This window comes from Misgurnus anguillicaudatus, chromosome 20, assembly GCF_027580225.2.
Source record: "Misgurnus anguillicaudatus chromosome 20, ASM2758022v2, whole genome shotgun sequence".
NCBI lineage: Eukaryota > Metazoa > Chordata > Actinopteri > Cypriniformes > Cobitidae > Misgurnus > Misgurnus anguillicaudatus.
The window spans coordinates 26,945,232-26,972,112 of NC_073356.2; the positions used below are offsets into that span (position 1 = coordinate 26,945,232).

Here is a 26,881-nt window from a genome sequence, read left to right on the forward strand (position 1 = left end):
CGACATGACCCTCGCTGATTAAGTTTCATGGCAGATTTTTCCCCTGCCTGCCATCACGCTCGCATGCCTGTGCCGCCCGTGTGTTTGTACCTGTGTGTGTGGTCAGATCCTGATGGATGGACGTTCTGCCGAAGTTTCTGTCTCAGTCATGGCTGTCAGGATGAGGTGGGACAGACTGCAGCAGATGGCCGAAAGAGGCAGGCGATGGGAGAGTTCCTGCAGGTCTGCCCTCCTCTACGTGGGAGGTGGAGAGTGAGGGGAGGTGGAAGGAAGAAGAGAGAAAAGGATTTGGGTGAAGAGAAAGGAGGGGTGTTTTTGCTTTCGCTCGCCTTTAAATGAATACTTGCAGTGAGCATCAACCACAGGTTAATTCTGCTGGACACCAAAGGTGGAGCTACTGAGCTATGATGGCCATCATGCATAAAAAAATGCAAACTGAAAGCAAAACAAGTGGGAATAATGTACAGTTATACAAAAATGGTCTGTAGTTATAAACAAATGTTTGCATGTCTTGGTCATTTACTATGTTCAAAGTATAGATTTTAAATATTATAGATTATAGTAGTTTTAGATTATATACATACAGTGCTTATTATTAGACCACCAGCTGCCCTAAACTAACAGTATTAGTGATTACCAAAATCATTTTTGTGTTCCTGTAATCCATCAGTACTGTATGTGTACGCTCTTTAGTCACAGTAGTGTTTCTAATGCTTAAAATATAATTATTGTTGTAGGCAGACAAAAAAGTAAGCACTTAATATTTTTTTCAGATGCCAAATTACAGTTATTTACTGTAATTCTATTGTTATTTGTGGTCTTTAATAAAAAATAAGTTTTAATCTCTTATTTTTGGTTGGCCAAAGTGACTTGTTTGTTTTTCTATTTTTGAATGGCTTCATATGTTGGTCCCTGAACTGGGTCGTAACATTTAATGTCACGCTTGATTCATGTGCCGATTTAAATTGTGTATAAAATTGTGAATTCAATGTGACATTCCTCACTCTCTGTTTAAGCAATGATGAAACGGTGATAACTATCTACAAAGAGTCCACGTTAAAGCACTTTAGGTGGTTTTCGAGACAAAAAGACTTATAAATGTATATACAGTATTATACAAAAAAAATATGTTCTTACAAAAAATTAACACATATCATGAACATCTGACTTTTCCATGTTTAAGTGCTATAATTGGGTCTCCAGTAGAGATGCGCGGTTGGCGGTTACAGCCGCGGACTCCGCAGATAAACCGCGGATCGGGCGGATGACGTGACGAAAAATAATATTTTAATTAAATTCGGGCGGGTGGCGGATCGACTGCTTGTTATTAGCTTTGTTCTTCAAAGCATACGACCTTAAAGGTGAGCATTATGTCTATCAAGGTGGCAGGCTCAGAAGTTCGCGAAGAGAACTGAAATGAGATGGTCTAGCCTTCAGAGGACCCATAATTTTGGGTCACCTGTTGCACGCGCCCCCAGTAGCGCCCACCGCGCCTGTCAGCAATAAACAGCGGAGACATTTCTGACTTATTAAAATAAATATGTAATCAGAAAAATATTAATTTATTTTAGAAAATATGACACATTGATGTAGATTAAACTATTCAACAACAGTATATCAAATAATCAACCTTAGAAATATACGCAACATAAACCGAATAATATTAACACAAAACATAACTTATAATACTAAAACAGTGACAAGAAAAAGTTTTCTAAATACACTGTTATTTAATAAAGGTTTTAATTGTTTGGGATAGCCTCGGCATGTTAAGGATCCATTCGTTCTATCATTAACAGCGCAGAGAAATGAGGACGCATTTTGACACAGCTCTTATCAACGCCGGCGAAGGAGGTACGTGGCAAACTAAAAAAAAAGAGAATTAAAAACAAAGGAAATAAAAGGTCTAAAAAGGGTTGCCTGGAATAAGTTTTACAAAGTGGTAAATCAGGAGGATGACACTAGTGCAGATTATGTAATTTGTGCGTTTAATTTAGGCTATTTATTTATTTTTGTCCCATGTCATGTGCGCCGATCGGAGACTGGTCTTTATGATTTAAAAAGAAAGCATTCAAGTGAACAGTACTAAACGAACTTGAAGCAAAAATAAATTTCAGCAAATGCAAACTTCAAACAAACATAGTAAGAGGTGAAGTATAGCTTTAGCCTACAGAAATGCTTATTGCATTAATTTTTAAATGTGTGCGAGGTCCGTGCACGTCGAGCATTAAATATTAATGACGTTGAGTTTATTGTTTTTATTAATTTATATTCACAAAACTTATTAACAAAACATCGATTAAAATTAAGAGACAAATGATCTGAAACGAAATTCATTTTAAAGTAGAAAACAAAACTTAAATTAAACTCGAAAATAATGTCTGACCCATTACAATTCTCCCTTCATATTGGCCTTTACAACGCCCTATATGGCGTTTAAAATTACAGTCTATCTTTCGTAATAAGCTAACTAAAATTAAACAAAACATAAACACATTACAACAATATTCAAACCCAACAATACTCAAACATAAATATAAAATAGACATTATGATACATGTTAAAACAATCCGATAGCATTTATAATAGCTGGTTGGTAGATGTTTACTATTTTTGTCAAAACCTCCGTTGCAAACCTCCATTTACCTGAATAAAATATTTTTTACTTTGAAAATGATGCGCTGTCACGTTAACATCAGCTGTTTGTTTACATAAGACTCCATCTACATTTACACTCAGCGCAACGTCTGATTTCTTAAACTAAAACAGGGTCTGCAGCGTTGACGAATGAATCCGTTTATGAGGGTCGAAAACGGTGATGTAGATGAAAGGCGTAAACGTAGCAAAAGTAATGCATTTTAAAGGATAAACGCATTAATCTAAACATAGCCTGAGTTCACTGCTTATATTCTAGGGCTTTCTAGTCTCGCGGCTGTCATCAGCAGCGGCTGTCATCAGCAGCGCCTTGCATCGCCCAGTCAGCGGATGGCGGGCGGGTGCGGTTTTAAAAACTGGTCAGAAACGTTGGTGCGGATGGATGGCGGACGGATGATGAGTTTTGTGATGCGGTTGCGGATGAAATAAAAGCCCATCCGCGCATCTCTAGTCTCCAGTGCTTCTATCAACCTAGAAAATGTGAAAAAGCTCAACCCAGTAACTTAGTTTTGGTAAACCATTCTCTACAATCATGTGAAAAAATAGGTAATTGAAGTTTGGCTCACCTTGTGATGTCAGAAGGGGATAATACCGCCCCTTAATCTGCACTATCCAACCACGACACTGTCACTCAGTGCAGAGATCAGCTCAAAGAGCATTTATAAGGACACACCCAAAAACAAAGTGGCAGTTTTAACATGTTATAATAAATTTTCTATATGGTATTTTGAGATAGAACTTATGTACTCTGGGGACACCAAAGATTTATTTTACGTTTTTCAATAATTCCTCTTAAGCTGAGTTTACACCAACCACGTTTCAGGCTTCAAAATCGCGTCTACCACGCCTAATTTGCCGCTTGAACAGTTTGAATGCATTCGCACGTGTAGAGCGGAGTAGACGCACGGAAAAAGTAAGCATTTGTGGGAGGGGCAAGTGCTATGCGGTTGTCTGTTTGCAAGATGATTTATGTTGATTGTGCATTTATCAAGAGAGTTACCAGTTTGTATTTGGTAACCTTACTATAGGGGGGAAATAAATGGCGGGGGTCGATAAACGTCACGTGACTCAAAAGTGAAGTGTGTATTACAACTTACCAGGTTGCCCAAAGTCCTCACTGACACTCTTCCAAGGGAGGTCCTTTTTATTCCTGTCTCCTCTATAGAAATAAGAACTTGTGTCGTATAGCTCCGGGTGACTGCTCACGGACAGTATCAAGCGTTGGTTGAGTGAGTTACTCCGGGCGGGGCTGCCACCACAGCAGCAAGCAGGCTCCTGATTGGTTAACGCGGCGCGAAATTCCGCCAAAGTTCAAATTTTTCAACTCGGGCGTCAGCTGCAAATTCGCGTGAACCACAAAATGCATGAAAAGCACCATTCGCGCGTACCGTGCACAACGCTCAATTTGTGCCTTTCGCACGAGCTTCACGCGCAAATGAGGCAGAAACGCGTCTTCCACACCGTGCCGAACGCCTCTTCCGCACCGCGGTCCTGACGCGCGTCAACGCGTCTTCACATTGACTTAACATTGAAATCACTCGCGCTTCACGCCTCTAACGCGGTTGGTGTAAACGCAGCATTATACCACAGTTACCACAAACATTGCTCTGGTGGTTTTTAATACATTTGACAGGTCAGGTGTGGGGTTTACAGAAAAATAATCAACACCCATGAAACACTTCTCAACCAATCAGAATAAACCATACAACAGGCCCATGGTATAAGTAAGGAATAATTGACGACGGGCCTTTGAATTATAAGATAATAATGCACACCCAAGGTGGTAATGTTACGTTACACCGCGGGTGTGCATTATTTTTCAAATAATTCAAAGGACCGGAGTCAATTATCTCTCGTATACCACGGTTACCACAAATATTGCTCTGGTGCCTATTTTTAAGACATTTGACAAGTTAGGTGTGCGGTTATTAAAAAATAATGCATACCCACAGAACATTTATCAGAATACAGCATTCAACCCGTGGTATAAATCTTTATAAAGTCTTGTGAAATGTCCTCTTTAACAATTTCTAAAGAAAATACGACTCGCCATCATGTTTTTTCTCCTATAGGGTTTTTTTCATCCCCTGGAGAGTCCGCCCCCTTTGACTTAACTTACTACTTTACTGTATATGTTACATTATTTCTACGCTCGCTTTTCCTACATCTATTAATGTAAAGCTGCTTTGAAACAATTAACAATTGTGAAAAGCGCTATATAAATAAAAGTGAATTGAATTGAATGTTGTCAGGGTGATGCTATTCGGTTGCTAAGCTCTTTTGGTGGTTTTTAGCAGGTGCTTAAGCAGCAGGTTTTTGTTGGCTGGCCCATCCCCAAACTCTGTGGTAATCAAATTTTTAAATATGAAAACGCTTTGCCATTTTCATTTCCCACTAGCTAAAAATTGCAAGTCTGATGGCTTAAAAAAGTAAAAGTACACCTCTCCACAACAAGCCACCTGCTTTAAGGCACCAATCATCTCATCAGGAGTGCCAGTTTGTGCAATGGAAATGTTAGGATCAGTGGTTTTGGCCTTAGACGGCACCATTAATGATTACAATGAGCCTAAAAATTACCTTGCTGATACTAAAAGAGATAGTTCACCTACAGATATAAAATCGGTCAGCATTCATTCACCCTTATGATATAAAAAAATCGAGATTTAAATAACAGAGAACCAAACTCAGAAATCTAATTTTGGTTCTTTATACAGTACCATAACTAAATAAGCAGTGGTGCTAACACAAGTCAAGGTAACCCTCTTTAACCTCTATGAATAACACTTTCCCTCTTATTCTGCGCTCTCTCTCTCCCTCGTGTGCACTCTAAAGGTCAAGTGACGAGAGAGAAGAAGTGAAGGAGAAGTAAAGCGCAACAGCTGAGCGTGTGGAGAACAGCAGATGAGTGACAGCGCGTTTGCCACCGCATAATGAGGGTTGCACTTTCCCCACACCGCCACTGCATCCGTGCCCTCAGGTGCGCTCAGGCCCTGTGACGCTTCACCTTAACTCCGATCAGACAGCACAAAGGAAGTTCCTCAGTGAGGTGTGGTCGTCCAGAGATGCCACTTATAATGTTGGCATCCCTCTGGGAACGCCTGAACGTCTCTTCCGGTCATTTGTACTGAGTAAATGAGACGCAGAACTGACAATGTGTGGATATACGTGCCCTCTTCTGACAAGAGGGTAAATCGCCAATGTCTTCTGTCGCACACTTAAAACGTTAGATGCATTATTTTTGTCTTGATTTAATTATGTTCGTCCTTGCTAATCGAGTCTATGAAACATCACTGTCCACATAAACATCCCTTGGCTATGTTTTCAAAGATTATTTTTCTCGACCGCTCTGCTCTGCCAATTTTACTTTTCGTTAGTAAATATGTAAAAAACCTCTCTCTCTCTATCTCGCTCTTTCTCTCTGATCTTTTTCCATATGAATGGAGTTTCTGCATTAGTGCAGCCCACATGCACCAGCTCTCTTTGATTGACAGCTGTACATGGATACTGCATCAGTTGCCAATACCTGGAGACAGTGATGTCACAATGGCTCGGTCTCCCGGGAGACCCTGCTCTCTCGCTCTGTTTTCACACATGAAAGAAGCCATTTCAGGTGATAGGAAATAGGGTGGGATAAAAGGAAAACATTTGGACTCTATGGCGCTCTGGGATGCCTGAGGGTGCAGCTTTGATATCAAATGGATCCACAGACACAATTAAATCCAGCAATCTGAAATCAGCACAATACTGCAGAATCAAAAATTGCTTTATCGGACAACTAGTCATTCTTTGACCGTTTGATCGAACACACCTGACTTTTTACCCATTTCATATAATCATGAGAGAGTGAATTTAAAGGAAAGATTAAAAACTGAATGGGTTGCATTTACTATGAATTACGGACACAAGTTCTTATTTATGTGATCTATAAAGTTTCTCATACAAGTGTGTGTTGGTTTTTTTATGTAGATGCACAGAGATTACTTTTAAATAAGATTTTGTTGAAGGGTCATTTAACATAAACCAAAATCTTGATGTTAGAAACAAAACAAATAAAATATTTTAGTTTTGCAAGTATAAATTGCATACTGTGTAAAATTTCCCAGAGCTTTGCATTGTCCAAAAATATAGATGCCCGAAGGAAAATGTGATTTCTCAGATGTTCCTCTTTCATAGCTCAAAGAGATTTGATAAAGTTCTCAGTTGTGTTTCAGTGAAGTATAATCTTCACTGTATTAAAGTATTAAAATGGATAAATACATTATATGGAGCAGTTCAAATTGACGTAGAATGTATAGGTAACATTTGGATAAATTTGATGAGAAATGTTATTGAAAATTTATTGACTTTGGTTGGCAGATTTGAGATATTGTTGAAATATCTACTTAATCTCTGATGGAGACATTTGTGACATTTTGGGGTCTTTTTCTCGGGAGAAATGTCTCCTTTTAATCTCTTGATGTTTAGAAGAAGTATTGAGATGTTAAAGGGATAGTTCATGCAAAAATAAATATTTGCTGTTTATTTAACCACCCTCAGGCCATCTGATATGTTGGGGACATTTTTTTTGTAGAACAATAAAGAAGATATTTAGCAGAAACCGCAGTGCTCTGTGATTCATATAGAGTAAAAAGTTTTCCCCACTTTGAGAGTTTTAAAAGCAGATATATCTTATACAAAATAATCCCCACGACATACAGTATTGACATCTCGTGAAGCCAATCAATCAGTTTTTGCAAGAAATTGAACATTATTTACAACATTATTAGTGCAGACTGATCTCACGGAAAGTCGTGTTATAGTCACACAACATTTTATTAATTAATTTGTGTCCATGGCACAAAATTCAGCTTTTTTTCGTACCTTGAGCATGAATGTCTTTTTCTTGAATTTCTATAAATAGTTTCTCGTGTCCATGGCACGGCTTTCTTTTTCATTTCATTTTATGTATTGTTTTCTCATTATTTTTTTTCTATTTTATTACCATTGTCGCTTGGGCATGGGGTTAGAATCACTTTCTGTTACATTTTTATACATCCTAACCCAAACCCCAACTTTAACCTCAACTCCAGGCGAGAATAGTCTTACAAGTGGAAGAAAAACTGGAAGAAACCAATACATAAAAGTAACCCAAATCCCAAATCTAACCCCAACCCCAAGCGACAATGATTTAAATATATGGATAAAACAATGAGAAAACAATACATAAAATGACACTAAAAAGAATTTTGGCCACTGACACGAAAAACTATTTATAGTGTCACAAAAAAGACATTTGTGCTCAAGGCACGAAAAAAGCTGAATTTCGTGCCATGGACACAAATAAATTAATACAATTTTGCGTGACTATAACACAACTTTCCGTGAGATCATGTTGTATTAGTGTTAATGCAGAGCCTCTGCTAAAAATTAAAAAGTAATGTAGAGGCGGCAAAAATGCGTTATTTGTGCGTAGTTGGACACTTGAACATTTGAGTTTACTTGCTGCATTCGTCCGTGGAAATCTAGTAATTCCAGACATTCACGCGGAAATTTGCATCATCAGAGGGGCTTCTGCGACTCCGCTGAGACTCCGCTCGCTTCCTGTAATCATGTCACTACTACAGCAAGGTCCTGATTGGTTAACGCTGTGCGGATATCCGCCAAAGTTCAGATTTTTCAACTCGCGCGTCAAGTTCCCGTCTACCGCGTCTAGTTTTCCACTTGAACATTTTGGGTTTACCCGCTTCATTCGCGTGTGACAGCCCTGCGTGAAATTATAGTCATCGAGACATTCACATGGTAATTCGCATCATGGGAGGGGCTTCTGCAACTTCGCTCGCTTTCATTAATCACAACACTACTAGAACAAAGTCCTTATTGGTTAAAGTGCCCATTTTTCTGCCAAAGTTCACATTTTCCCATTCGTGCGAACTAGATGCGTGAATGAGGCGGAATTCATGCTGCGAGACCTACAGACGCGAGTCAACGCGTCTTCACATTGCCTTAACATTGAAATCACTCGCGTTTAATGCCTCTAACGCGGCTGGTCTGAACGGAGCATAAGAAGTGCATTTTATCCTCCTTACAAAATACTGATATATGTACTTAACTCTTTCACCGCCAGCATTTTTTTTAAAAGTTGCCAGCCAGCGGCAGCGTTTTTCATGATTTTCACCAAAGTTTAATGCCTTCCATAAAATGTTCTTCTTCAGATATATAAACATACAATATACCAAATGAAAGAACAGACCCTCTGCTTTCAAACAAAAAAAAACGTTTCATCCTACCTTGAGTAGTTCTTTTGTAATCAGCTTTTGAATATGTGTAGGATTCTGCAAAAACACCACATTTTGAGCAAAAAGCAGACATAATTCCATTTTTGTGACGGACTTTTCATAGAGATCCCATTCAGAGCGATCTTTAAAACAGACACGGACATGCAGCAGCTTGTCAGAGGGCAATACTTCCGGGTTGTATAAGTTGCGGAAGTGCGCCACCTGGTGGGTAAAAGCGGTATTGCGGAAAGACGGAATATCTCGTCATTGGCGGGGAAGCGTTTTCTCTTAATTGACGAGATATCTCGTCAATGGCGGGGAAAGAGTTATAGCAACACTATGTAGTTTTTTTACCTTTAAATAATGTCTCTAAAATTAAAATAACTTTTAACTGGACAAATGGTACTGTTGCTGCAACCTGAGCAGCCTCCTAGCTGCTACAAGCACACTCTGAAAGTGGCGGTGGAGGGTAGGAAACACAGCCCCGCCCCTCCCCCTGCCTGCAGAAGAGTGTCTGATACCAGGCACTGTTGCGCTTTTCAACCAGATGGGGGAGCTGTTAGTCATTTTTACATGGAAACTACATAGTCTTGCTTTAAAGTGGGTTAGGTTCAGGGCAGGTAGGAATTACAGTTACACAGTAAGTACATAGTATGGACGTGTAACTGGACTATAAAATAAAGTGCTACGGATTCTTCTCTTTAACGTGTGAGACTGAACCTCAGTAACATTTTATAATCAGTACTACATTTCTTTTAAGATTATTTGTGGTTTTGTTTTTATATGGGTATTAGCTGTATAATTGGGTTTATGAATATGCATACTTGATGTGTTCATCCATGTTAATTAACTTACAGCACATCACAAGAGAGCTGACTTACGAGGTAACAAAGAAATGTATTTAACAGTGAGATCTACCCCCGGAACAAACAAAGTCCCGGGCGTGTGTTAGAGAGAGAACATGTGTTGAAATGTTGCCTACAGCACTGTGAGCTGAATTTTATCAGCATGTCACCTGCGTGATTAGTAAGAGAGACAGAAATGAAGAGGAGGACAGGAATATATATTTCGAGAGACAGTTTATCGAAAACTCCGTCAAACGTAATCATAATCCATGCCCGACCATAACCACTGAAGAAGTGATGGTATCTCAGAATGGGACTGTAAGGTCATTGTCATGTGTCAATCTCTAATTTCCTTCCTCTTCTTCTGTTGCCTCTGGACGTCTTTATAATCTATAGCTAGCAGACATGATATTAACCCAGCGCTCAGCGATTTGTATCTCCGACTGTTTGTCGCCCCGAGGCTGAGTAGAATGACTGAAGTTATCAAACAGTGCTGCCACCTCCCGAGGACCCCGCCCCCATCAAAACTCTCTGATCGCTTAGCAACGCAAACTATCTTTAGTTTATCCCCTGTTCCTGACATATAAAAACACTCTTAAAAATAAAGGTGATGAAAAGGTTATTAGCCATGAACAGAACCATTTTTGGTTTCCAAAAGAACCATATACAGCCTGATGAAGAACCACTTAGGGGCAGATCACACCAAACGCGTTTGTGGAAGGCACCTTTTTTGAACTGTTAAAGGCAGAGTCCACGATGTTTGAAAGCCAATGTTGATATTTAAAATCACCTAAACAAACATGCCCCTACCCCAATAGAATCTGGACCTTCTGTTGATAGACCCGCCCCACACATACGCAACCCGGCAAGGATGTCGGTTAGTAGACACGCTCCTTACTGCTGATTGGCTATAAGTGTGTTTTGGTAGTCGGCCGTCTCCTTTTCCAAAGCGTTTTTCAAACATCGTGGACTCCGCCTTTAAGCATCACCATCCCGAATACAGGATACCTAAGTTTACATCAATATTGTTGATGTAAATTTTAATCTATTACTACACTCTTAAAATGAATGTGTTAAATTAACACATATTGTGTCTAGTTAAGGACAACACATCTAGCGTGTTGTCCTTAATTTAACACATCTCTGTGTTATTTTTGGACACACTTTATATAAAAAAATCTAAAACATTTTTCTTAAAGGTATTGCGGAGGATTTTCTTTTTCCGGGTGGATCATCAAGACTATTGGTCCTCCAAGTTGTCAATCAGGAGTGTTGCGCAACTGCATTTTTAAAAAAAGTGAAGAAGGCGGTTCTTTTCTAAAATTCGAGAAAATCCTCCGCTACACCTTTAAACACTAAATTCAAGAAAAATTCAAGAAACATTTGCTTACCCCATTGACAGATTTTTTTGCTTGTTTTATTCACAAAATCACTTAAAATGTAAGAATTTTTTGATATTTTTACTGAAAACAAGACAAAAATACTAAGAATTTTTTTCTTGAAAATAATTTTTTGTAGTGGACTGCAAAAAAGGAAAAAGGAAACTTATTTTAAGAATTTTTTTCTTACCCCACTGGCAGTTTTTTGTGCTTGTTTTAAGGTTGGGGTTGTGGTGTTAGGTCAGGAAATTTCCTTTTTTAAAAAAAAACCCAATGTTGACAGGTATGCCCTCGAGAAAGCGCCTTTTTTAAGTTTCTGTTAATGTGACAATAAACAGCAAAAAAAGAGCGCTCATGTTCAATATTTGATTGACTGGACAGCTGCCTCAGTGGTTGCCTTCCAATATAAAAAAACACACCGCACTGCTCTTTTGCGGGACCCCTCCCGTTTTTAATTGTTAAAAATGCATCCTGTGTGAACGGCCCCTAAGGCACCTTTATGTTTAATCGTGTTGGTTCAACGTAAAAAAGTAAGTGTTTGTGCTGCCTGCAAATTTTGAGTTAATTTAACTTAACAATATTTATAAAAATATTGTGTCAACAGGGCTCTAGAGTGCGACCAATTTGGTCGCACATGCGACCTAATTACTCAATGGTGCGACTTAAAAAAATATCAGGTCGCACTGGTGCGACCAGGAGTTAGAGGGAAAAAGCCATGGTCCAGATCTACGTGTGTGTACGTTTAAAAATGCGTGTGCGCTCCAGTCAGAGAGAGAGTGAGAGTGAGAGTGAGAGAGAGAGAGAGAGAGAGAGAGAGAGAGAGAGAGTGAGGTGAGTCCGTCAGATAAACAGAGTGGATGTAGCCGCGGATGAAAAGAGAAGAGGAAAATAACAATTGATAACTTTTTCGTTAAGAATGTTAAGTTAATGCCTGATCCATTCGAAGATCATAACCAATGCTCTGACATCAACCTCCCGTCACATCAGGTTCCGAAGCCGAAGACGGAATTAGGTAATGATGAGCCTCTTACAATCGAGTCAGAGCCAGAGCATAATTCTTTTGAAGAAAATTATTTGAACGTAACCCCGAACAGCAATATCGCGTGCCATGCGCCAAATTTATAGAAAAACGCCAGGAGTCAGGACCGCTGTTTTCTTCATAATCTTACTTCCAAATCTAATCCTATAAACTTTTTCGGTGTTTGCTGTATCGCTATTACCGCCCTCCCAGACTGTCTTAAATAGAGAAATAAGTTAATTCCTTGATTTGCGTTGTTGATTCATTTATAAATTATTCCCCCAAGGGTTTAGTTTATGCGCAAAAAGCATTAAAATGAATAGAACATGATGATTACATCTTTCTTTTGTGAAAAAATAATAAAATAAATAAGCCTACATGAAATGTGTTTAACTTAAATATTAGCAAATTAACAAAACGAATCCAAAAGTAGCCTATAGCCTATATGAGTTTATTTTTTGTGTGACGTGCCAAATCCGATGCAGCACAAAACACTTTTTTATGCAATCTCATCACGCGTTTCATGCCATCACCGGCGCGGGTTTACGCAGGGCAGCGAGAAAAATACATTAAACTTTAAACATTTAACATTCTACTTGAGTTTTTTTGGACATCCCTTTGGAATCACTGCAATCATATAATCTATTTAAAAGGTATAAATATAAGCGCAGCGCTTATGAGTGTTCAAACACTGCTGACCGCTCAGCTGTCAATCTGCCGACCCCCACAAAGTTTCACATTAAATGTTAATATATTTGTCCAGTCATTGTCCTGTGCTTATTTCTGTCAATGTTCTGCATGAAGATCTTTAAAGGTTTCTACTTACTTCACGATTTGCGGTGCGGTCGGTCGCAGTCTTTATGTAAAACGGGCGGGTATGAAATAAATTGATGCTGATGTCGGATAACGGGTCAAGTGTTATTTTAATCGCGTGGATGAGGGTTATAAAAAAGGAATGTGCATGACTCGTATAAGGAAAATTCTAAAATAGCCTACATGTTTATATTCTGTATTAAACCACCATGGGCGCTAAACTTGCGGTGTTAACGGGACAGTTCACCCAAAAATGACAATTCTGTCATCATTAACTCTCCCTCATTTTGTTACAAACCTGTATAAATTTCTTTGTTCTGATAAACACGAAGCAAGATATTTTGAGGAATGTTAAAAACCAAACCAAGCATGAGCCCCATTCACTTCTAAAAAATACTATGGAAGTGAATGGGGCTCATGAATGGTTTTGTTACAAACATTCCTCAAAATATTTTCATTCATGTTCACCAGAACAAAGACATTTATGCAGGTTTGTAACAACATGAGAGTGAGTAAATTATGACAGAATTTTCATATTGGGTGAACTATAAATCCGATGCGGTCAAAAATTAGGGTGCACCTAACTTTTGTGCTGGTGCACCTAAGAAAAAATGTTAGGCGCACCAGTGCAACCAGTGCAAAAAGTTAGTCTAGAGCCCTGGTCAACTAATATTGTTACGTTGAATTAACTCAATATTTTAAGGCAGCATGAACACTTACTTTTTTACGTTAAACCAGCAAATATTTTTTACAGCTTACGCGCATTAACATTTGTCAGAAGCTGTAGCCATGTTTCCATCACCATGATTTTATGAGCATTTTTAAGTACCGCATCGTAAATGAGTGATGGAAACGACAAATTTTGATTTAAAATCCCTCGATTCGCAAAAAAGTTTTTACGCTCGCTTAAGGTGGTTTTTGATTTATGCGAAAAAGAGTAAATGTAAAAAATAGGAGATGGAAATGCATTTGCCGAATTAATTCTGACGTAGCGAACATTAAACCGACGGGACTGACCATCTAGCTGTTTCCGCTGAAGTTGTCTTTACCATATATGGGACTCAACGTACTCGCAATGCCCTTGCTGCTAGTGCCTTCATAAAAAGTCTGCATTCCTTCTTTTATAAACAGCATTCAGTTTGGCAATTACAAGCTGCACTGATTATAAATTAATAACGTGCCCCATTGTAACTACACGCAGTCCTGTCTCCGTTTACCACACGTACATTGTTTTGTTTACTGTTGGTTACTAGGTTACCAATACCACTATCATTTACTCTAACAACTTGTTGGAAACGCACCTAATTCACAATTCTTTGCTTTTCTTTTTTGGGGAATTTTGAAAAGATTCACTTCATGTTTGGATGGAAACCCAGCTAGTGTTTCATCAACCTGATCTCACAATTTGTATGGCTGATTTGCATGAATTCGTACAAAAGCGCATGATTAATAACAATCAAGATATCCCACCCCTTACCACACCTCTAGTCTAAACCAAAGCAAGTCGTACAAAAACATATGAATTTGGTTATACGTTTAATAAATTAGCAAAAAATACATACAAATTGCCATGAGATTTTGTTGGTTTCAGTGACAGATAGGGTATATATTTTGACCACTTTTTCCGACAGTGTAAAAGCAACATCTTAATAATGTCCTGTCCAACCAGAAGAGCCACATAAACGGGAGTTACAACAACAACATGTAATTTAACATGTCACAATCATTTCTATTCAATTGTTTCAACAAAATACTTTAACGAGTTATTGAAGTCTGGCAGCACTTTGTGTTTACTGTAAAGCGTCAATTAAACTCTGGTTTTTAAGTTTTTTTAAACAGTGTAGCTTAACAGAGTTGTGTAGAGTAATTTAAAGTCGTATAAAGTTGCATAGAGCCGAGGAGAGAAATACAGAGCTGTGTGGAGAAATGTCGAGCGGTGCGATATAAAGGGGCTTTGTGATTGGTGTTCAGCAGCGCAGAAAGATGTAAAGCAGTGAAGGGTGTTGTGGAGTTGTTTAGAGCAGAGTAGGGCGGTGTAGATCAGTGTAGTTTAGCATGGTTTCTTTCTCTCACTATCTGGAGCACAGCGACAGACTGCCAGGCCCATGGGGCAGATTCTCTGGCAGGCATCCACACTGTGAGCATGCTGGAGGAAAGAAAATCGAGCTCTTTGGTAAAACAGAAAAGACCCTTTTTTCTTGTTGTTTTGTTCTTATCTCGTTTTCCTTAAACGCTTGCGCCATTATTTTGCAAAGTAATAAGACGGATGGATCTCCCTCATTGGAGCAATTTCCAAAATCAATTGTCTCTAATTATCATCCGTTCCTTTTTTGTTTTCTTCTTTAATCTTGCCTAACATCTTTCCTGCGCTCATTTGTTCTCTTTATCCGCTCATCTCTGTCTCCGATTTGTCTCTTTCTTTTTTAATGCTTTGTTAAGCTGTTAGTCTTCATCGCAGCCTTACAAACCCATCTCTGTTAACTCTCTTCTCTGCATTAAGCATGACCACTGACTGGGGTGGAAGTAATGTATTTTTATCTTTTTTTTCTGAAATCATAAGCAGATGGATTCAGGATGGCTGAAATTAGCCTCTCTCTCGTCTGTTGCTAAGTAACCGTTGACAGACAGGGGGTGACAGGCCAGTGATGGCAGCGTTTGATGGCAATATGTCTTTGGCTCAATGGCTTCGAGCTAACATTGAAACAGTGCCTCATTTAAATCAGAGAGAGAGAGAGAGAGAGAGAGAGAGAGAGAGAGAGTATGTGTGCAAGCAGATGAGCCAAACGTACCACACACATAGCCAAAATTTGTCACTCATGTCATATGTGAGAATACAATCATGTTGCCATAAGGACATCTGTTGTGTGCCAATGAAATATGCTGTTATAAAGGAATTAACCAATCAGAATATTGCAGATTTTTGTGGCCATACTTTGTGATCACAATAGACCTTCAGGATGAACAATTAAAAAAAAAATTATTTAACTTATTTTGCACTATGACATAAATGTGGGCGCCGCCATCTTTGAGCTTTCCTGTTTATGACTTCCGGTGAGCCACTAAAGTTAATGGTAGTCTATTGCGAAGGACACAAGTGTGCCGTTTTGACTGGCTGTTTAATGTTTATTATAAAATCCAGGAAGACCGACATAATTTGTGCTGTTAGGGGTAATAGATAATATAAACGCAGTAGATCTCTACAAAACATTTGTTTTAAACCCATGCACAGAACTGAATGTGTATGTGGCGCACATGCACTCATGATCTGTATTTACAAATCCATCCAGAAAAAACGTTCGTAGAAACTGCCAGTAAACAATAAATACAATAATTATTTAAAACAACAAATATTATGCTGATAAAAATATGCTGATTTATTTATTTTGCTACTATATATTATTTAAAAAATGCGATTACAGTACAGAATATATACGACATAATCTGCTCAGTTAATGTTTATAATAGTTCGTAATGGGTTTGCGCATACTTTTGTTATGTTTTAAATGAAAAAGCAAATACTTTAAAAAGTAAGCAAATAGCTCATGCGTAAGAGGCGATGTAATAATATTTTCATAAAACGAAAACAATACTCAATACATGTAGTAGTTTAATACATTTATAATGGTTTGTTCAAATAACTTACAATGTGTTGAATGATACTGCTGACTGTGTCGGACCGCGTGAAGCTCGACGTGTCACCGTACACAAGTCCATTAAAAATTACTGTTTAAAAAAACCTCACACAAGAGGGACAGTTGTGACATTTAAAACCATCCCCTGAAAAAAAAACACGAAGTCTTGGTAAATTCCATGTACAAACACTCGACTGACTTTCCCATTGTAAAGATACTGGTATGTCTGTGTGGTTTTATATTTGCGCATTGAAGACCCGTCACCTCCGATCAACAACACGTAATGATCGAATATATCTTCATATATCAAGCCACTTCTTCATTTCATCCTCACACTGGTTCATACATGGCAGGTGTAGTAAATATTAACTGTTTAAATCATGTGTTATGCGTGGTCCCGCTACACTGTTTTCTACCGGCTGGCTATTGAAACACAAGTCTCGGACCGGAAAGGAAATACGTCACATCACTTACTTCCGCGTTCGAGAAAAAGGTGAATAATATGTTTTATTACATTACACTATACAATATACATTATTTGTGTGACCATGCCTATGAAATCCAGGCTAAAGTCTCATAATCTAATTATAAAATATATTTATTTCACTATGATTTCAGTCTTTGACATGACCTTGCACACTTTACCTTTAAATTGCATTGTTTGGTTTTAAAACATTTTCAATCTTCCAGATTTTTAAATAATAAAAAATAAATAAAAAGCATATATTTGTATATACAGTATAAGCCACTTGACTGATATATTTTTGAAACCTTCATAAATTGTGTATGGATTTATGCTTCAATGCAATGTTTATTATAGTCTGTAGTATGTATGTGTTATTCTGGCAATAAAAAACGAAAAGAGAGATAGAGCGAGCGGGCATACAGAAGAAAACAGAAGCTCAGGCGCAGTATTAGCTGGAGAAGGTTTATTATTTTCTGCAGCACTCAATCAAACATTGGCCCTATGAACAGAGAGTAATGCTAGCGAATCAACCTCAGGGCTTCTCTCTCTCTCTCTCTCTGTGTCTGTCTCTCTCTTCTTTATTCCTTACAGTGTGTGAGTGGTATCCATCTGTCAGCTGTCAGTGCCAGTGAGAGATATCCAGAGCTGTCACATCTTGTCAGCTCTCTGAGCTGAGGCCTTTTGCAGCTGCCTGGCCAACACACAGATACACACACACACACACACACACACACACACACACACACACACAAACACTGTCGTCAGTGATGGCCAGCATGCAGTCGCACTAAATGGGGAAATGATGTGACTGCAAGAAAGAAAGCAGATAAAAACCATATAAAAAACCATGAGACGGAAGGCAGACAGACGTATACGGAGGAATGGCGAGAACAGACTAAATGAAAGTGGGGACGATGAAAACTCTCTGGATGAGATACCGAGTTGGAGAACCTTCAAAGTGGCCATGGATGAAGTGTTAAAGCCAGAGATGAAAGGAACGAGTAGATAAATGACAAATATATAGCCTGTCGTTTTCCGGCACGCAATGGTCCTTTATTTCTCCTTCACTGTTCAGATTAATGTTCTTGATCATCTTTGGCTTTAGTCTGAATGGCTGTTAAACGGCTTGATGTAGCTATTTGGCTCCATCCCAAGACTTAATATAATCTCCTTTTACTTTTATCATTAGTGCATATCTTCATAAAATCGAAAGCAAGATAGTGACTGTTTTTTCTTCAGCGCCGTTGTTGATCAGGTGTGCTTGAGAGTCAAAAACGATAATATTGCATTATTGGAAAGGAGCCAGCGGAGTGTTGGAAATTCCCACCTGACTTCCTGTCATGATTTCACTCAAGAGGAAGCAGGAACTCAGGTGTGGCCATGGGAAACTTATGTACAGCTCCAGGCATAACGTGGAGAGCAGATCCATAGGTGAAGGACTTTTAAGGGTCAGACGTTTAAATGGTGGTCTTCTCTCTGACACAACATAATGATCTGAAGCACTGTGTTAGAGGATAGGCGAGCCTGGCTGTGTGAACGAGAGATAATTAAAGATTGAAAGATGGAGTTGATGTACATGTGAGTTTCGTGCCGCTTGATGGTTTCCGCATTTGCATCTGCAACCTCAGCAAGACTGTGATCCTTAGCACTCAGGCATAGTACTGCAGGTGTATGTATGCATGATGTGTGGTCCTGCTTTATAAACAAGGATACGTTTTTTCTTCATATATCCTTCCCAGAAATCACTATCCATTCTTATGTTGAAAAAAGAATCTGTTATGCCAACAGGACGCTCTTGAGCCAGGCACCTTTCCTTGAATAGCTCCTCGGGCACAGGCTTACCATATACACTCACCTAAAGGATTATTAGGAACACCTGTTCAATTTCTCATTAATGCAATTATCTAATCAACCAATCACATGGCAGTTGCTTCAATGCATTTAGGGGTGTGGTCCTGGTCAATACAATCTCCTGAACTCCAAACTGAATGTCAGAATGGGAAAGAAAGGTGATTTAAGCTAATTTGAGCGTGGCATGGTTGTTTGTGCCAGACGGGCCGGTCTGATTATTTCACAATCTGCTCAGTAACTGGGATTTTCACGCACAACCATTTCTAGAGTTTACAAAGAATGGTGTGAAAAGGGAAAAACATCCAGTATGTGGCAGTCCTGTGGGCGAAAATGCCTTGTTGATGCTAGAGGTCAGAGGAGAATGGGCACTGAAATAACCACTCGTTACAACCGAGGTATGCAGCAAAGCATTTGTGAAGTCACAACACGCACAACCTTGAGGCGGATGGGCTACAACAGCAGAAGACCCCACCGGGTACCACTCATCTCCACAACAAATAGGAAAAAGAGGCACGAGCTCACCAAAATTGGACAGTTGAAGACTGGGAAAATGTTGCCTGGTTTGATGAGTCTCGATTTCTGTTGAGATATTCAGATGGTAGAATCAGAATTTGGCGTAAACAGAATGAGAACATGGATCCATCATGCCTTGTTACCACTGTGCAGGCTGGTGGTGGTGGTGTAATGGTGTGGGGGATGTTTTCTTGGCACACTTTAGGCCCCTTAGTGCCAAGTTGGCATTGTTTAAATGCCACGGCCTACCTGAGCATTGTTTCTGACCATGTCCATCCCTTTATGACCACCATGTACCCATCCTCTGATGGCTACTTCCAGCAGGATAATGCACCATGTCACAAAGCTCGAATCATTTCAAATTCTTGAACATGACAATGAGTTCACTGTACTAAAATAGCCCCACAGTCATCAAATCTCAATAGAGCATCTTTGGGATGTGGTGGAACCCTGGATGTGCATCCCACAAATCTCCATCAACTGCAAGATGCTATCTATCAATATGGACAAACATTTCTAAAGAATGCTTTCAGCACCTTGTTGAATCAATGCCACGTAGAGTTAAGGCAGTTCTGAAGGCAAAAGGGGGTCAAACACAGTATTAGTATGGTGTTCCTAATAATCATTTAGTTGAGTGTACATTGGTCATTACGTCACTTTTGTATGTTTACACACATTGGCTTTAGCCCCCAGAGTGGGGTTAGGGGTGAAGTTTCATCCTTTAATTGGATAATTGTACATTTTTGCAGGATTTTCACAATATGAAATTGCCACCTTGTAAAATAGGTACGTTTTGAGATCAAATTGCAAAACAAAGAGTTGAAACAAAGTGACAGTAACTGTGACATAATTTTCTGGTATGCACTTTTATTAGGGTTTATGTATGCATCTTATTCGGGTTTATGGAGACAGGGTTTATTTATACTGAAGCGAGAGAAATGTGTGACTGCGCACATTTTTTATTGCTTCACACACACACCAAGAACGATCTGAAGCCCACGTGATTCAGACACCTCAACTAAATGTAAAACACTCTCGATTTCACTCTTCAAAAAGATGTTCACCACCTTTAAAGCTTTACGACCAAAACAGAGCCGAGTACTCAAAAACAGAAAACAAACAACTCGCTTATACATTCTCCTAATTCCTCACCGACGGGCCTCAATGTCTTTCTTCAGCAACAGACTGTTGGGGATCATGGCTTCGACGTTACGGTTTAAAGACTCCACCGTCTCTTCTCGTCGCTCCTTCACTATCTCTCTGATAAACGCCGGAGCAAATTCAAAGCAAAACAAACACGGATTCAATGAAAATTTTCGTGGCAACTTAAGGAAAATATGTCGCCGGGGAGTTTGTTCAGTCAGTGCTGGCTCAGATCTATGTATTTGCTTGATTATCATAAAAAAAGGATGATATCTTCAGAAGTTAGTGGGGATATTTATCAAACTAGCTGTTGGATGGCGTGTCTTTTCTAATAGAAGAAGGTTCTCAAGGTTCTAGGCCTCTGTATTCAGGTTATGATCTTATAAAAGCGAATAACTAAAGCGCTGATTGATAAGATGTATTTACTTTTTTACTGTTTTACTTTATTCCTGTAGTGAATATCAATGAATGAAGGCAAATATATGGATGACTTTCTATTAAACGCTGATGAATTATAAATAAGTCAACATGAATTAAGAATTGACTGTTTATTTTCTTAAAGCAAAACTTCACTTTTTTTGAAAATATGCTCTTTTTCCAGCTCACCTAGACTTTTACCGTTTTACCGGGTCTGGCGGTACCTTTTTTTAGCATAGCTTAGCATAATCCATTGAATCTGATTAGACCATTTGCATCGCCCTAAAAAAATGACTAAAGAGTTTCGATATTTTTTCTATTTAAAACTTGACTCTTCTGTAGTTACATCGTGTAATAAGACCGACGTAAAATTAAAAGTTGTGATTTTCTAGGCAGATATGGCTAGAAACTATACTCTCATCCCGGCGTAATAATCAAGGAATTTGCTGCCGTAACATGGCTGCAGGAGGCAGTGACAATGATATTACACAGTGTCGAAAATAGTCCCCTGCTACTGAAAGTTACCAAGGGGACTACTTTCAAGTGCTGTGTAATATCACTGTACTTCAGTGCACTTGAAAAAAGTATTTAAAATACCAAAAAGATTTTTTGTGTTTCTGGTTGCCACTTTTTTTAAAAAAATTTTTTTTGACAAATTCACTAATCTAATTTACTTTAATTGCGAAAAAAGAGGAAACACGTCACACATGTCACTATGGCAAGAAGCAGGTGTTCGACTTGACGGCTACGTTTTCAACTCCTCCCTCGACTGCAAGCGGCAAACATTGTTGATCGGTCTGTGCAGCTTTGTATGAAGTTAAACACACCTATACTCTTTGGTAAAGTCGATTGCAACTTCCAGTTCACGGGGACTTTAACATGTTACTGTTGAGTTCAAGAATTTGGCGCAGCAAAAACAGGCTTTGTGCCGAAATTCTGATGCATCTGGGACTCTACTGCTTGTGTTTGTTGTCTTATGTCAACTGTCTTGCTTATTTGTTTATTTATATTTATGCATTTGGCAGCTGCTTTATTTAAAGTGATTTACAGTGCATTTAAAGTGTATTTAATCTGTGTGTTCTTTGGAATCGAATCCATGACCTTTGCACTACTAAAATTGTGTTTTGAATAAACATTTTTATTACATGGTTTATTTTTGAAAGACTGGTGTGCCAGCTAACACTAAGTTAACACAGTATCAGAAGTATTTTGGCAGATATGATGGTTACCATGGTAAAGTGTAAGGATTTCCGTGGGCCTGTTTTTATCTTTTGCAAATGGAAAAATAAAATCATGTTAGCAAGATTTACAACAATTTGTTGGCAACATGAATTACATCCTCTCACTTTATAAAGATTATAAATAACTTTTTTAGCTGTATATTATTTATTTTTCTTCACGACACACTTTTACTACTCTCGATCGAACTTCACACGACACAAAGAACAACAAACATGACCGGTTATCAGTTTTCCACAATCCCATACCTGTCTGAAAGCAAATGCTCAGATAATAAAGAGACGCTCACAAAAGACTAAAGGAGGGAGCGCCGCAGGAAAGTTGCAGACGAAATCTTTTTTGTTTGTTTGCGAGTGTAAACGCAGTTGTGATGAAAAATTGATGCTCCCATCCAAACTGTCTTGTAAGTCGTCTTCGTTCTTTCAGGCTTTCCATCTGTAGCACCTGAGGAAGAGGACGGGAACGCCTGGCTGTCAGGAGAGATGAGCTTGCGTACTCTGTGGCAGCCTGTCAAACGCGACACGTCCTCTTCAAGAGCAAACTTCACATACTTCTCTATCTTTGTCTCCATCTCAATCTCTCTCTTTTGTTCTTCACTCCTACTCACAGTCTAGGATGGTTAACTTTAGCAGGCTTGTGCGTCATAGCGTATGGAAAAAATAGGAATTCATCATTTGTTAATATTAGTGATTTAGTCTTTAGTAAATTTGTATATACCAAAAAACGGTAGGCTACCGCTTCAACCCAGTATCACGAAATGACGTACCTATAGTCACATAACTTTGTGATTCTTTTCTGCAACACTGACAGGTTTTTCCACGTGTTTTCCGTGACCGTATCACATATTTCTGTTTACGTGTCATTGTCACGTATTGGTTACTCAACTGTTTTGTCCTACTTTCTTGCCATTGTCACTTCGGTTCAGGGTAAGATTTACATAAATGACATCCTTACCCAAACCCAACTCTAACGCAAGACGACAATAATTGAATATAAAAAATAAATAAAAAAGTATCAATCAATACTTAAAGTACGGAGCCCCTAAGGGGACATGGAGCAAAAATTAAATAAAGTTTAGTTTCACGTGGGCACATGAAACTTTCGCGTGCGCACGTGAAACTACCGCGTTTAGTTCCGCATGCTCACATGAAACTTTCGTGTGCGCACGTGAAACTATCGCATGCACACGTGGAACTTTCGCTTTTACGTGCACATGCGACGTGAAACTTAGCACATGAAACTAAACTTTAGATTTTTTTACTCCAATGTCACGTTAGGGGCTCGGTATTAAAGTGACATAGTAACGCAAACATCAAATCTATCCCTAAACCGAAGTGACAATGGTTTGAAAATAGGACAAAACAGTTGAGCAACCAATACGTGACAATGACACGTAAACAGAAATACGTGATATGGTCGTGGAAAAACGTGTCCGTGTCACAGAAAAGAATCACAAATTTACGTGACTATGGGTACATAATTTTGTGACAGGGTTGACCTCTTACAACACAACTTTTAAAGATCATAACTTCCTCCACACCCAATAGCGAAAAACTCAGTCGATAGTTATGTTTCTGAACTTGGTAGCTGGTTTAAGCTTGTCATAAGTTGGTCATAAGATGGTCATGAGCTGGTCACACAGCTAACATCATCCAAAATGCTGGGTTGTAATTTAACCTAAAGAATACGCTTCCCATTGTTGGGTCAAATTTAAAGAATTTCTAGCTGGGTTTGTCCCTTCTTTACCCAAAGCTGGGTTAAAAATCACTGTAAAAAATTAGCTGTAATTATGCAGCTAGTTGCCAGTAACTTACTGTAGAAGATAAAGATGGAAAATGTTTCATGTTTATTTAACTTTGAACAAACTGTTGCCAGTAAATACCATAAATGTAAAATCTACAGTAAGTTACTGGCGGCTGGTTGCCAGTAATACCCAGTAATACTGTGATTTCTGCAGAAATTTTTTACAGTGTATGTACAGTTTAATGTGTAACAATTCATACTGTATACAGTTTACCAGGATTGTGCCTCTTGCCCGGTTGACAACAAAAAACTAATCAAAGTGATGCAAAGTTTACTAATGCTAGTCAGTCTATATAAAAAAATAAAAATGTACTTTGTAAAATAAAGTGCAAAAAGATACAAACATATTAAACATTCAGTTCTATGATGAACATGGCACCGAAACAAGAAAGACTCAATAGACTGTCTTTGACATCTCCCTGTTTTCATTGTTTCTTTGTTTGCGCTCGCTGTTATATTACTGCAGACTATCATTTGCAAAATGTTGTCTGGCATTTCTGCTTTTCTCTATTGGCTTTGCATGCTTGGCTAGCTGCGCTTGAACCTCTCAGCAAAAGAGACCCAGGCCTTTTTTAATAAGGTCCCTCATGAGAAATCTTCCTCATCTGAGCAGGAGCATGTCTAGAGGGCAGTTAAAGAAGAGAAATAGAAGAGGTAACAGAAATAAAAAGAGGACGAGATATAGACAGAAAGGAGGAGAGAATGATGAGGGGAACAGGAAGAACGTGATGCGTGATTGAGTTCGTGCATTCTGGCTCGGCGAGAGGTGAAAGCTCCTCTATCAGGGGACAGGAAAAGGCGTTCGGAGTGTGACATGTTTGTCACGACAGGCGACACTGGCATCTGTCACGCAACCTCTGGCAACGTTTGCAATAACCGCGTACGTTCCAGAGAGTACGAGACAAAAAGAGACTCTGAGAGTGAGGGAGGGAGTTCACAGGTGATGTGCAAGTTACGTACGTACGCAGGTTTAAGTCGTGTCCCAATTCAATTTTCCCTTTTTTATCCAATAATTCCTGTTGTTCTATACTATTAAAATAATTGTGTAATGAATAAATTAATTCAAATACACAAAACATTTCTACAAAAATATATAAGTGGCTTTAAAAATGGCATCTGCAAATAGCATTCAATATATATATTTTTTAATGTAATATAAATACATGTAAATATTTCTGTTTGCCCAAGTAGCATTGGCACCACAATTATTATATATTTTTTGTGTATTTCAAAATAAAATAAAGATCAGAACATCCACTGGTGTTGAGATACATTTACAGCTCGTCACCTTATTTCCATTCCATGTATTTACTCTTCCATGTAGTTCCCGAATGGGACAGATGAATAAAAATGATCTTTCCTAAATCATGACTGTGAGAGGGGGAGGTGTGCTGCTGTCAGGAGGGAGACGTGGAGCGTCGGTCAGTATATCAGGGAGTTTTAATTAACAGCTCAGTGATGAGGACTGAAACAGCCCTCATACCATTTACCACTCTACAGGACTGGACTGAACCAAACTCACTGTGGCGGGGGTGATCCGGTTAGTTGGTGAGTGTTAGGAATGTGCCATTATGTACAGTACTTTATTTTATCTTTTTATTTGAGTGCTTTAAAACATTTTGAAAAAATGTTGAGTGTTGTTATAACATTTTTAAATAACATTTAATAATATTTTTATATATAATGTTTAATAATAATATAAATAACTAAAATTACTGAATTTAATTACAATTTAAACATCATGTAAAAATTATTTTTTTTATATATATAATGTTTAATAATAATACAAATAACAAAAATTACTTAATTTAATTACAATTTACACATCATGTAAAAAAAATGTGTATTTATATATAATGTTTAATAATAATATAAATAACTAAAATTACTGAATTTAATTACAATTTAAACATCATGTAAAAATTTATTTTTTAATATACAGTGTTTAATAATAATATAAATAACTAAAATTACTGAATTTAATTAAAATTTAAACATGTAAAAATTGATAAAAAGAGGTTTGAAACCTACAGTAACTGTTTTCATTTACATAAAACAAACTACATACTTTCTATGTATGTAGTTTACTTTCATACTTTTATATTTTATTTTGACACATTTTTTTTGTTTTCACTTTTTTTAATGTTTTTAAATGTTTTAACCCAAAGTAGTTTGTAAACCTAATCTAAATCTTTTTAATACTGTATTTTATTGTATACAATTAACTATAGTATGCCATCCTACACTAACTGGTTTAAAAACTAAATATCCCCACCTCCTCCCTCTCTCTCTCTCTCTCTCTCTCTCTGATGAACGGCTCCACTGAACCATCTATAAAAGACTGGCACTGAAATCAGCGGCATTTGCATACGGTAATTATTCTGCGAATCAGGCTACCTTTATTACTACCCCAGAAATCTACTGTCAGCAGACACACATACATCACTGCGCGGGAGACATACGTGTATATCTACATTTCTGCATGGGCCGGCGCGCATGGAGAGAAGACGCGCATACATATACACACTTGCACCACTTTGTATTATATTGCATTTATTTATTTATTTATTTATTGCTATATTAGTCAAACCATTTGAATTATTGCATACCTGAAGAGAATCTTTAAATACTTTATGTAATTGGTTATTTGTCTTATCCAAGCTTCTTATTCTACACTAGGCTGTGCTATATTGTTAATACAGTCATGGCAAAAGACTGTGACGCACAGCAAAATCATATTACTTTATTAAAGGAAAACCCCACCTTTTTCCATTATTTTACTATGTTCTTAACTCAACTTAGACGAAATGAATACATTCCTATCTTTTTTCAATGCGTGCACTTAATCTTTGT

General features: G+C 38.2%; 1 long non-coding RNA gene across 5 annotated transcripts in view; it reads right to left on the reverse strand.

Annotated features, from left to right (window-relative positions):
* Nucleotides 1–90: 90 nt before the first annotated feature.
* Nucleotides 91–26,881, reverse strand: part of LOC129455240 (uncharacterized) — a 63,840-nt gene continuing 37,049 nt past the window's right edge. For 4 of the 5 annotated variants that reach the window (XR_012359747.1, XR_012359750.1, XR_012359751.1 and 1 more), the window contains one exon: nt 91–234. This is a non-coding gene — a long non-coding RNA (uncharacterized lncRNA). Of the gene's footprint in view, nt 235–17,044; nt 17,754–26,881 lie in introns of those variants that run through there. The other variant, XR_012359748.1, reaches the window with a different exon arrangement.